The sequence below is a fragment of the Dinoponera quadriceps genome, unplaced genomic scaffold (assembly GCF_001313825.1).
Source record: "Dinoponera quadriceps isolate SergipeBrazil2010 unplaced genomic scaffold, ASM131382v1 scaffold5426, whole genome shotgun sequence".
Classification (NCBI taxonomy): Eukaryota; Metazoa; Arthropoda; class Insecta; order Hymenoptera; family Formicidae; genus Dinoponera; species Dinoponera quadriceps.
This window is the reverse complement of record NW_014559333.1, coordinates 1-11345: the sequence shown is the minus strand read 5'-3', so window position 1 is coordinate 11345 and position 11345 is coordinate 1. Positions and strand designations below refer to the sequence as shown.

At 39.0% G+C, this 11345-nt stretch overlaps 1 long non-coding RNA gene across 1 annotated transcript; it reads right to left on the bottom strand.

Moving 5' to 3' along the window:
• Nucleotides 1-2339: 2339 nt before the first annotated feature.
• LOC106750308 lies at nucleotides 2340-4834 on the bottom strand. The gene is made up of 4 exons (XR_001374931.1): nucleotides 4744-4834; nucleotides 4258-4653; nucleotides 3889-4187; nucleotides 2340-3321 (listed from the first exon to the last, which is right to left on the bottom strand). It is a non-coding gene; the product is annotated as an uncharacterized LOC106750308 (long non-coding RNA).
• Nucleotides 4835-11345: the final 6511 nt, after the last annotated feature.

Here is an 11345-nt window from a genome sequence, read left to right as displayed (position 1 = left end):
CGGTAAAACAGATCCAATTGAGCCAGAACCGGCCTCTCTCTTCTACTAACGCGATTTACAGAGAGCGATTTCTCGCTTACGTTGTTCCGCGAAATATAATTTTAGGCGGTGGATCTGAGCCACTTGACGGCAGCTATCATACCGCGCGTCGTTTTACGGGCAGCTCTCTGGCCCTGCGTCGTTACGCGAATCTCGCCGATTTTTTCGTTGGGCGCCAGCCGAGTCTTTCCCGACAGTAGTTTCTGCTTCCGACCGATTCGGTATTTTCCGACGTACTCATTTGCCGGAAGCAGTCTCTACGTAACTTCTCTACTTCTCAACCGCGTAAGCTTCGAGACATGCATGCAAAACTTCTATTCTATGCTGACTGTGCGACTGGCGAATGGAGAAGGCAACCGAGTCTCTCGCCCGAGTCTCCGGGATTCTTACGCTCGAGACGCTCTCGAGCACGGCCCTTGTCGCCCTGCGATGTGGCCCCTCAAACCTCGTAAGTCCGTGCGACCGTACTTCCCGGGCGTCACGGACCCCCAACGAGTTCAAATTCCCGGTCCTCTTCTCGCGCCTATGCCGTCGGGAAACGATGGCAACCGACTCGGAATTCTCTCAAAATTCTACTTAATTTATCCGCGGCTGTACAGAGTTCTCGCTTACCCACTCGTCACCGGAAGCTCGCCTCTCCCCCTCTGGATATCGTCCTTCGGACACGGCAGCTTTGCTCGTTCGCTCGCTCGCTCGCTCGCTCGTTCGTACGTCTAGCTAGCTCGCCGTCTGTTATCTGTCTTGTTATCTCAACGCTTATTTATCCTTGTTTTTCTTCGTGATGACATTCGGCAACTGTTGGGCTCGCAGCCGTTCAAAAGGATTCCTCCCGGGGTCTTCCTTCGCATAATCTGCGACCAGGTCACGGGGCCTTGCGCTTTTCTTAGCGCAAGGTGGCCATCCCCGCTATTCGTTACCAGTCGTCCGTTCGGGAAAAGGAGATCTCCCCGTCCTTTCGCGTGTCGCCCTAACCGCTCCTTCCGAGTCCTTGCTCTCTTACGTCCTTGGCTCCTCCCGGCCGCTCCGTTTTCTGTCTGCTTCCTCTCCTCCGGTGTTCTGGCTTGGGGTGTTTTTATACTCAAAAAAATATATATAATAGCCGCGGGTCATGTCTTGTGCGCAAACGGCGCACGAAACCAAGAATCTGTAAACTCGGTCGCTTTCTTTTACGCGAAGGCGAGCCTCCGGTTCCTCCTCGGCCAGGCTACGGCCTGAGTGACGAGCGAAAATTTGCATCGTCACATTATATACTCCTATTTCTCAAAATTTAATGATTAAAAAACACCTGTAATATCAAAAATCAAAACGTGGAACTATAGCTTTTGATTAATACCAAAATTGTCTAAATCGCACAAAGAACAACGAAATAATGAACATTTCAATTGGAGCAACAAAAAAACGACACAACTTTCTTACCAATCTAATATTTTCGTGCCGTTTAAAATTACTTTAGGCTCTGTTTTATCGCTCTCGACCAGATATCGCAGGATAAATTATGTATCGAACGCGCTCGCGTTATGCGCGATACAAACGATTTGGGTGAAATTTTTTGTCGGTCACGTCGCGAAATCCACAAATTGTTTCACGGGATCGATGCGGAATATAAATTCGCGCGTACTGCACCAACGACATGTCGTCTTCACCTATACATCCGTCGCATATTTGTTGCGCGACGCAAAGAATCGGAACATATATTTTCACGTTTTCTGTGCCCTCGACCGTATCGTTTTGTCTCGTCTCGAAATCGTAAAATTTAAACGCGACGCAACCTCTTCGATGGTTAGTCGTTTTCGAATCAACTTCATCATCTTCGACGTTATTACGTGTTTCCACCTCTTCCTCCTCCTCCATAGATAACGCTAAGGGTGGATTGCGATATGTACTTTGTTACACCGCTCGAATCCGAATTGTGATAAAGGGGACGCATATGACAAAGATGATTCGAAGGTTCCCAAAAACTGCACGCTTTATAAAAGATCTCACCGCATTTATGACCGTTTTTACCTTTAACGAGTCGAACGCAATTACTGTAAAATCGCTCGTCGCTTCAGACGCTGGATAGTGCCTCCCTGTAGTACGATTTTGACATACGATACCGTTCGAGGCATTCCATATTATAAAATGAACGATTACACGTTTCGCACCCAATATTCCCTTTGTTCGAGACTTCGCACACAGGTATACGGCGACAGTATGGATACGCATTTGAGCACTGGTGACTTGTTTCGTTACGATAATCTTTATTACATGCAACACAATAATACCCACGACCCGCGGCAGCTTTTAAATTTAATATGGGATTAAAATTGCGTGAATGTTCATAATATAAAATATTTAATCTCTATTTTACCTCGCGGACAAGGGAGGTAAGCATCGTATGCCCGTCATACATCGGCGGGACACCGCGAGCACTACTAAAATTATAAATAACGATCGCGACTTCTTTATCTTAAAGATAGCTCTGAAAACGCTCAATTTCGGGAATACCGCAACCTTACTCGGGAATGATCACCCCAGTATTCCTCGTTAATTCTTCCATCAACTGGCGTTGTAACGAGGAATGCGCGAATCTTATAGCGTTCCATTAGTTATGCAATTCTCCCGTTCGCACGTCACCGCGTTTGCAGTAAACCCATGCTGCGACGAGCGAATGCGGAAAGTACAAATTATCGGTATTATTGATGTTTAAAATTGAGCGTTTCGCGACATCCTTATGTGTCAATTTATTTGATTTTCTGCTCCACCCCGAAAGTGTCTCGATATTGTATACAGTTATATTAAAATTCTCCGTGATAATGAGTTCTCCGGCATTTTGTACTAGTGAACTCGCAAGATATCAGATACTCTCGAAGGTTAAATCACACGCCGGACGAAATAACAAACCCGCTGGACCGCGTGTTAAATCTGATGAAGCAATCGACAATCTAACGTAGTCGTTCGCGGCGGAGGAATTAACCGCGTATGTCAGGATTTCGCAGAACGCGTTTTCTAAATATAACGTAACGTCGACTTCGGGGAGAGTGAGAATTTTTACGATCGCCTTCCACCTTAAAATATTAAAATTTCTAAAATTTTGCGTATTTTCCCCTTGTATCTCTATATAACAGTAACGATTATACCGTCCTCTCGACTCGGACCCGGGAGTGGTTCTTCCTTTTCCTTCTTCTCCACTTCTCCATTTCAGTTTCTTTCTTTTCTACTCTTTACTCTCCGGTCTGGCTAAAGCTGACCGCGCCGGTGTTTTAGATGGTGTACGACGTCCTCGTAAACCTCCCCATTGTGCTGAGGATATAAAAAAAGGAAACAGAATAATTAATTTAGAATCAATGTAAAATATATATTACCTTTAAATTATATATATATATTCCTTTTTACAATTTACGTTTTAACATTGTTGACCGGTCACGAGTTAACTCGTGTCTTCCCGTTCAAACGTTGCTGACCGGCCACGAGTAAACTCGTGATCGATGCGCTTCTGTTTCGCATCGATCACGAGTTGAGTCAGTACGTTCTCGGAGATCATACATGTAATTATAAACATGTAACATGTTGTTCAGCATACCATAAGCTGTGTCTTTCGCTAATAAAACCTGTCAAGTTGTGTCCCTTTTGAAATAAAAAAAAATTTTAATAAATTCTAAGTAAAATTGCCGGTCAACAATGTGTCAAAAAAGTATTAGGAACTTTGGTTTAAAATTGATTTTTAAATAAAAATGTTATGATAATTATTAAAAAACAATTTTTTTAATAATACCTAAAATGCGTCCTATTTTACAATTTCTGAAAGTTTGACAAACATTGCTTCATCAATAAAAATGTTATGATGATTTTAGTAACGTGCAAGTTTACCCAAAAACGTGCGGTCCCGGGCGTATGTCTTACAGATTTCTTAGCGATCCGCAATGTGTTAATTTATCTTTCAGGTGATGAGGCCGTCGTCTCTGACGGTTCATTCTTCGGGTTCATAACCCGAATTAAAGGGAGGAATTATGGAGGGAACTCGAGTACGATCCCGTTTTCCGTCCATCATACTCTCTCCCTAATATTCTCCCATTCGGTTGTACCGGGACGAGGAAATCCCGGAAGATATGGAGGTGTCTCGTCGTCAACAGAAGTTCGACTAACCGGGGAATAATCAACTTCTAAAACTTTATAGACACATAAGATTAAATTCAAACATTAAATTGTATATATTATTTTGAAAATCTGCATTCTTACCTCGTTCTCCGAGGAACAACTCTCGAATACGGTAAGGGTACGTTGTCGTTGACGACGTCTTCCTCGGCGTCGTAAAAATCGTTCGGTATGCCAAACGCTGAATCGTTGTTGATATCGTCTTGGTAAACTTGTTCTACATTTCCTCTTGAACCATCGTCGACGTCCTCGTCGTCATCGTTGTCGTCGTCGCGGTCAGTACCGTCGTTAATGTTAACGGTACTATTACCGTTTTCGGCTTCGTTCTCTTCATCGTCAGCATCTTCCTCGTCCTCGTCGTCAACACGATTGACGCGTGCAAGGACGTAGCCATCATCATCATCGTTGTCGTTGTTGTTGCCGTCGTTGCGTCGTCGTCATTGGAGATGACAATAACTTCTACCTCAATTGAAATATTTTCTAAAATAAAATTTTATATTATCATCATATAAAAATTGATTTTAAAATATAACGCAATCAATGTTTTTAGTTGTATCTACGAAAACTTACTTATAGTTTCTTCTTCTTCCTCGTTAACGACGTTGTTTCGTGTTGTTAATGGAGAAAAAATCTCGGGATCGAACGAGAATCTCCCTTGCAATGATAAACGGATTCCTAAAATTGAATTTAATGTTATGAAGCTCGGACGATAAAACATCTTAAATCTAACTTTACTTTTCCTCTCTCTACTTACGCGACGATATCTGGGATGGAGGTTTCCTCCACGCGACGTTTACAGCCGCGTGAAGGACCTGGCTGCGCGAAATTGTGACGGGAGAAACAGCAATCGATCTGAAGGTACGATGAAATGTTAATTTTAAATTTCGTCTTATTGTGAATCTTTTAAAATTGTTATGGAATAATGGCTTACCTGGTATGCGCAATCATATTTTCAATTAACCCCCACGTGTCTTCCTCTTCCTCGCCAAAGCTACGTCTAATTAAGACAATTTTTCTCACAATTTGTAAAAGTTTCTCGTTCCGTATTCTACCGCTGTTGTATAACAGTGCCAATAATGTACTACTACACGCACATGCAAAACTATAAAATAAATTATAGTTTTCCACATAATCAGCGGAAATGAGAGATATATATTTCTCGCGATCGCTGATTGGGTTCGCGCAACACCCCACAATAATTGATTCTAACACAGATGCACCAACTAGCTACACTTTTCTGTGCTGCACCACCGTTGAATTACTCGCGTTGTATATCTGATTTGCAAAGCGTTAACACGCGCAAGAAATCCATACTAGTTTAGGACGAAGCATGGATTTTCAACTGTATTTATAACAAAAGCCTACCTTGTCCCCTTAAATTCCAGACATATTTTTCGGGAAAATAAGAGAAATTTTATTCTCAACGCAGAAAGCGATAACCCGGCGAAAACCTTGCGTTACTCACCCTTCTTATCTTAAAGCACCATAAACATGCGATTGAAAGGAGCGAAAACTTAAATAATTTCAAAAGAAACTGATATTTTCATTTGAAAGTATTGAAGACTAGGCTGTTAGATACTCTGAAATCCGACAACACAAGAATCCCGATAAACTTTCTAAGGCGTGACGCATGCGATTTGAAAAATGTCTAGAGATACACAAAACTGTTATTCACATCATCGTACACAATTTATAGGAGAAATCACATCCGACGCAATAGTAATATTCACATCATCGTACATAATTTATAGGAGAAATCACATCCGACGCAAAAGTAATACCCGAGCTATCTTTTGTAATTTTTGTATAACAATAAAATAAGATAAAATTTAGGAGTATAGCTACTCTAAACCAACAACAACCTGGAGATATTCTCGGGTAAAATGATTCATTTCGGATTAATTTTTACTTACCAACGGTCTGGGAAAATTCCATTTGAGATTATAGTTTTCACATAATGTTAACTAAAACGTTTTACTAAAATGAGAAAATTTTTTAAAAACAAAATTTTTTAACATTTTCCACATGCGCAAGCAATTTTTCTCATCATTTTTTCGATTTTCTGGAGGGTATATATTACCGACTTGTCTCAGCCAAAATTTATTTACGCAAGTTTCTTTTCTAGTGTTCCGTTGCTATTATTAAGAAAGCCCGTTTATACGCGTGTATTTCACTCTGGTAACAACAAGTTTTCGTGAAAGAAATAATGGCGGCCACCAGCGTAACTCGCGACATCAAGAAGTCGGAGCGCAGCACCGGAGCGTCTAACACAATGAGACATGAAAATTACATGGTTTTATCCACGATCTACGCAGTCGACAATTCTGATACGAAAAGGATTCACGTGGATCTGCGTACATTGAACGGTGATGGTGAGTTTGGACCTACGACTAAATTATCCGGAAACTCAACTACTGTTATATATTTCGATCGGGATACCTGGGAGAAATTTCAAAATAAAATGGAACTTGGGGTGACTACTTGCGAAGAATAATCAAAGATATTCCGAATCCCATTCTCACCAACGATACAACTAAACATTTCACCACTTTGTACGGAGTACGAGCGATAATGGTGAGCTATTAACCTAAGAAAGAAGAAGAGGGGAAAAATAACATGGTGGCGGATGATTCTTCTGCAGAACCCCCAACAAAAAAGCGTAAAACCTACATCCCTTGCATTGTGCAGAAAACATCTTTCGACGGTCTCGAAAATGTTGTGAAATGTGTAAACGCTCGATAGGAGCAATTTCGCTTGGAAAATTCGTCAGCGATTTCTGATCACGGAAATATAATTAAATCTGCCCAAGCGTACTATTGATGAGAACGTCGTGAAACAAACGCTTTTTAATAATTATCAGGAAATCGAGCAAAATGTGCGCCGACAAATGAAAAATTTAGAATTTTTGGACAACTATTTTGAAATTATATTTTATGAACTAACTTCTATTTATATTAACGAAATTGTTAGAACATTATTATAAAAGCTTCAACAGACTTCAGCTTCAGCTTCAACTTACTTTTTAAATAAAATTGTAATCCCCTCACATTTAAAAAAGGTCTTTACTTCTCCTTACCTCAACCTCACCCTTATGCAAAATCCCAATAAATTCAAAAACTAACGTCTTCTCTTGTGTCGTAGTTTCCTTTTATTACAACTCTAATAGAAAAATGCAAAATTTACTTATATGGTATATAATTCATATATTCGAGAACATTCGAGAACATTCGAGAGCATTCTTTCCGATATTAACGTTTGGCGAAACTTGACACCTATTAGGGGGGCCGGAAAGTAATGTCGTTTTTTTACATTAAATTCAAACAGATAAATTTGTAATAAGTTTTAATTTTTAATCAATGATGTAATCACCCTCGTTATCAACAACCTTTTGCCATCTAGTGTGCAAATTTTCAATGCCGGATCGATAAAAATCAATTGGTTTTTGAGCAAAATATCTGGAGATCATCCAAATTTTCAAATTTTTGCTACTTAGAAAATGTTGTAGCGATTAGAATAAATGGAAATCCGATGGCGCAATATCGGGCGAGTATGGTGGGTGAGGCAATACCTCCCACCCCAATTCATTAATTTTTTCCAGGGTTCGTCTTGCGCAATGCGGTCTTGCATTATCGTGTTGCAGAATAACGCCTTTTCTGTTGACAATCGCTGGGCACTTTTCAATTAAAGATTGATTTACTCAATCCAATGTTTCACAGCAAAGGTCTGCATTCACAGTTTGTCCACGTTTCAGCACTTCAAAATGAACGACCCCGTGAATACTCCACCAAACACATAAAAGCGCCTTTTTGGGGTATAAATCTGGCTTGGTGTAAAGCTGTACTTCGTGGCGATTCATTCGGAGAGAGCCACTGCCTTTTGCGTTTTGGATTATCATAGAGCATCTATTTTTCATCTTCAATGATCAAGCGATCAAAAAACGCTTCTGTATTGTGCCGCTGAAGCAATAAGTTGCAATGTGGTGGATCGGTTAGCTTTGTTTTCTTCGGACAGATTATGCAAACACCTGCTCTGTTTACTTTACCAATCTGCTACAAATGTCCTGGGATGGTCGACCAAGGTTGGTTAAAAGTGTTTGACAGTTCCTCGATTGTCTGACATGGATTTGCTTCCACTTCCTCCCTTAACACGTCGTTGTCTAAAGTTGTTGCTCTTCCTGATCGGTACGAGTCGGAAAGATCAAAATTACCGGATTTGAACTTAGAAAACCACCTTTGGCATTTACAAACGTCTAATGCACTTGGATAAATATCGCAAATGTTTTTGGTAGCAACTATTGCGTTATTACCCTTGCGAAACTTAAAAAGCATACAATGCCGGATATGTACCTCTTCTGGTATTTGGATGGCCATTTCACCATAAATTGCAAAGAAAAATTTAAGATTTAATTATTTACAAGTAAACAAGTCACTCTAACCTTAAAATGTCTTTGGCACGACTTTGAAGTACACAATGAGCTGATAAATGACAAACGAATATCGACATGCGCAGAAACGACATTACTTTCTGGTCCCCCTAATATGTTATCTGAAAATATATTCAGATAACATATTATTCATCTATTCTCATCATAGGGTCGCTGTACAATCAAATTTTTAGGATAAGGGCAAAAGAAACCTTTTCGTAGTCATTTACCTGATCGCGCGCCCGCATTTTCCCTACATGTTCCCTCCCTTCTGCACCATACCCGACACGCCGATGAACGGTCAATCAAATTATGTACCATACTTAATTATCGGATGACTGGCCTAAATTCAAAACTCCCGCCGCGGACAACCAATCACAACAATGCACCATAGCAAACATTGTGATAAAAATAAATCCCACTTTCTCTTCCACCAAGTTCTCTCTTCACTGCGTCTCTCCCTTCTCTCGCATTCCTGTCCCTTGCCCTCGTCATCGTCTCGTTAGTCCGCACCTTACCAGCAAAGAGTCAAGACGGAGGAGTCTCGTGGCGCATATTTTTTGTTTAAATAAAAACTCAGTAAATACAAAATAAAACTCTGACCCTCTCTTCGCTACGTATATACCTCCCTGTGTATATAACGTCGGATACGGACCTTCGAGGCAGTTTCCGATGCAAAACTTTACGGACTTTCCTTTCGGAAAAATCTAGATTTTGATAAAAAAAAAGTCAGGTACACGCGGCGATAAAAATTCTCAGGGCTTAGTCCTCACCACTCTTTCCCCCTTCACCGGCGCGCCAGACTACTCCCACTACCTCCCCCAAAAATTAGGCCACGCTTCTGGCTCCAGAGGGGTAGGTGGTGAGAGAATGTTTTGACGCACCATGGCTGTACTAGTACTACTCATCTACTTCAAATTATTTTTTATTGGTAAAGTTAAATTTTTCCGCTTGTTCCAAATTTTGAAATGTCTATTTTACTATAATATAGCTGTCTTCCTATTTTCACGATACAACACAAGACGCAGAATTATTATTCCGTTTTGATGAATTGATTTATTTTGGTCTATATTACACATCTTTGTCATCAATAAAGGGAAAATGGCAGCGTTTGGACTAACTGAAGAAGGCCACTTTATTAATTGTAAGGTGCGTTTTATTTTTCATATAACCAAAAAGTTTTGTATTTAAAAAATATCTAATTTTAATATTTTTCAGAATGATCCTATTTAATCCATTTAATGCAATAACGTTATTCTATATAATATTTAATGGTTTCAACTTTCCACAAAGACCAATAACTTCAGAAGAAATTGAAGTAAAATAAAAAATTCAACATTTGTTAAAAAAAAATATAAAATAATGAAGAATTTTAATTGGAAGAAGAAGACATTTTATATTTTTGTAATGCATATAAAATTCCAAAAATAGAAATTTTTTTTCAGAAGAATATAGAAATGAAGAATTTCTTTTTGAAGAAGTTATCTATAGTTCCGTTGAAGCAACAATATCGAGTGGATATAAAAGCTAAGCTGTAGAGTACTGGAGGAGCGGTAAAACAAAACCAAGATCCCTTGAAGGAATTAAACAAAGGTTTAGAAAGTTACATCAATAACATAATTACGACAATGGGAATACCAAATCAACGAAGACGACAGCAGATTTGAAAAATTAAAACGAATTTCTGAATACACATTAAATCATTTCAATGAAACACTTCAAAAGGAATAATTATTCATGACATTGACATCGCTCGATGAGCCTTTTGAGCGCAAGAAGAGGAATATTACATTAATTGATATGGAGTGGAAAATATTTACAATTTTTATCAGAGTGGATTCCACTTAGAATTTCGGTTGTAGCTTGTCGCATAAAGATGTATAAAATGCAGAAATTGTAGTACAATCTATATCAGCAACCACGCAGAGTTACACTATACAGCCGATTATTTCCGCTGATGGTAGATTATTGTCGCCTCTTTTTATCGAATTAAAATAATCTATGGAAACATTCGGTTTAAGAGTGTAGGAAACATTATTCAACTCTTGTAATATTTTTGATAGCTTCAAAATCAGGCAAATTGAGATCAGATCATGTAAAATCCTGGCTGAGAGAAGTATTTTTTCCGAATGTGGGCCACAATTTATTTTACTATTGGATTCGTGGAGTGGACGTTATCCCAATATAATTGCGAAAACTAGAACAGATTCGGCAGAAAACGTAATTTTCCTAACAATTCCGAATGGGAAAGCTACAGCCATTAGATGTATATAGCTTCCAATTATGGAAAAATTTTACTAGACATTTTTCTGATATTGTTATGTTTTTAGATCTTGCAATTAATTTTCATGATAGAAATAATATTTTGAAATTGCAATCATTAACGCACCATCAATTTGCGTCGCCCAGGTTTCAAATTTATTTAAATTTATGTAGTTTCAAAGCGGATATACAGAATAAAACAACAGAGTTTCATACATGGATTGATTTTTTTTTTTTAAATGATTCTACAATAAAATGCAATATTTGTGGAGAAACGACTATAATGATTTGTTCTTAATGTAAGAAATCGCTTTGAATGACACATATTTTCCATGATCACTATTTGTAACGAATATGTGTCATACATATAACGCACATGTATTATCCACTTGTACGAGGTCTATTCAAAAAGTATCGCGAATTTTGTATTTTTTTTTTAAATTATTTATTTATTCATGAATATCTATTTTGCCTCCTTCAAAGTAAT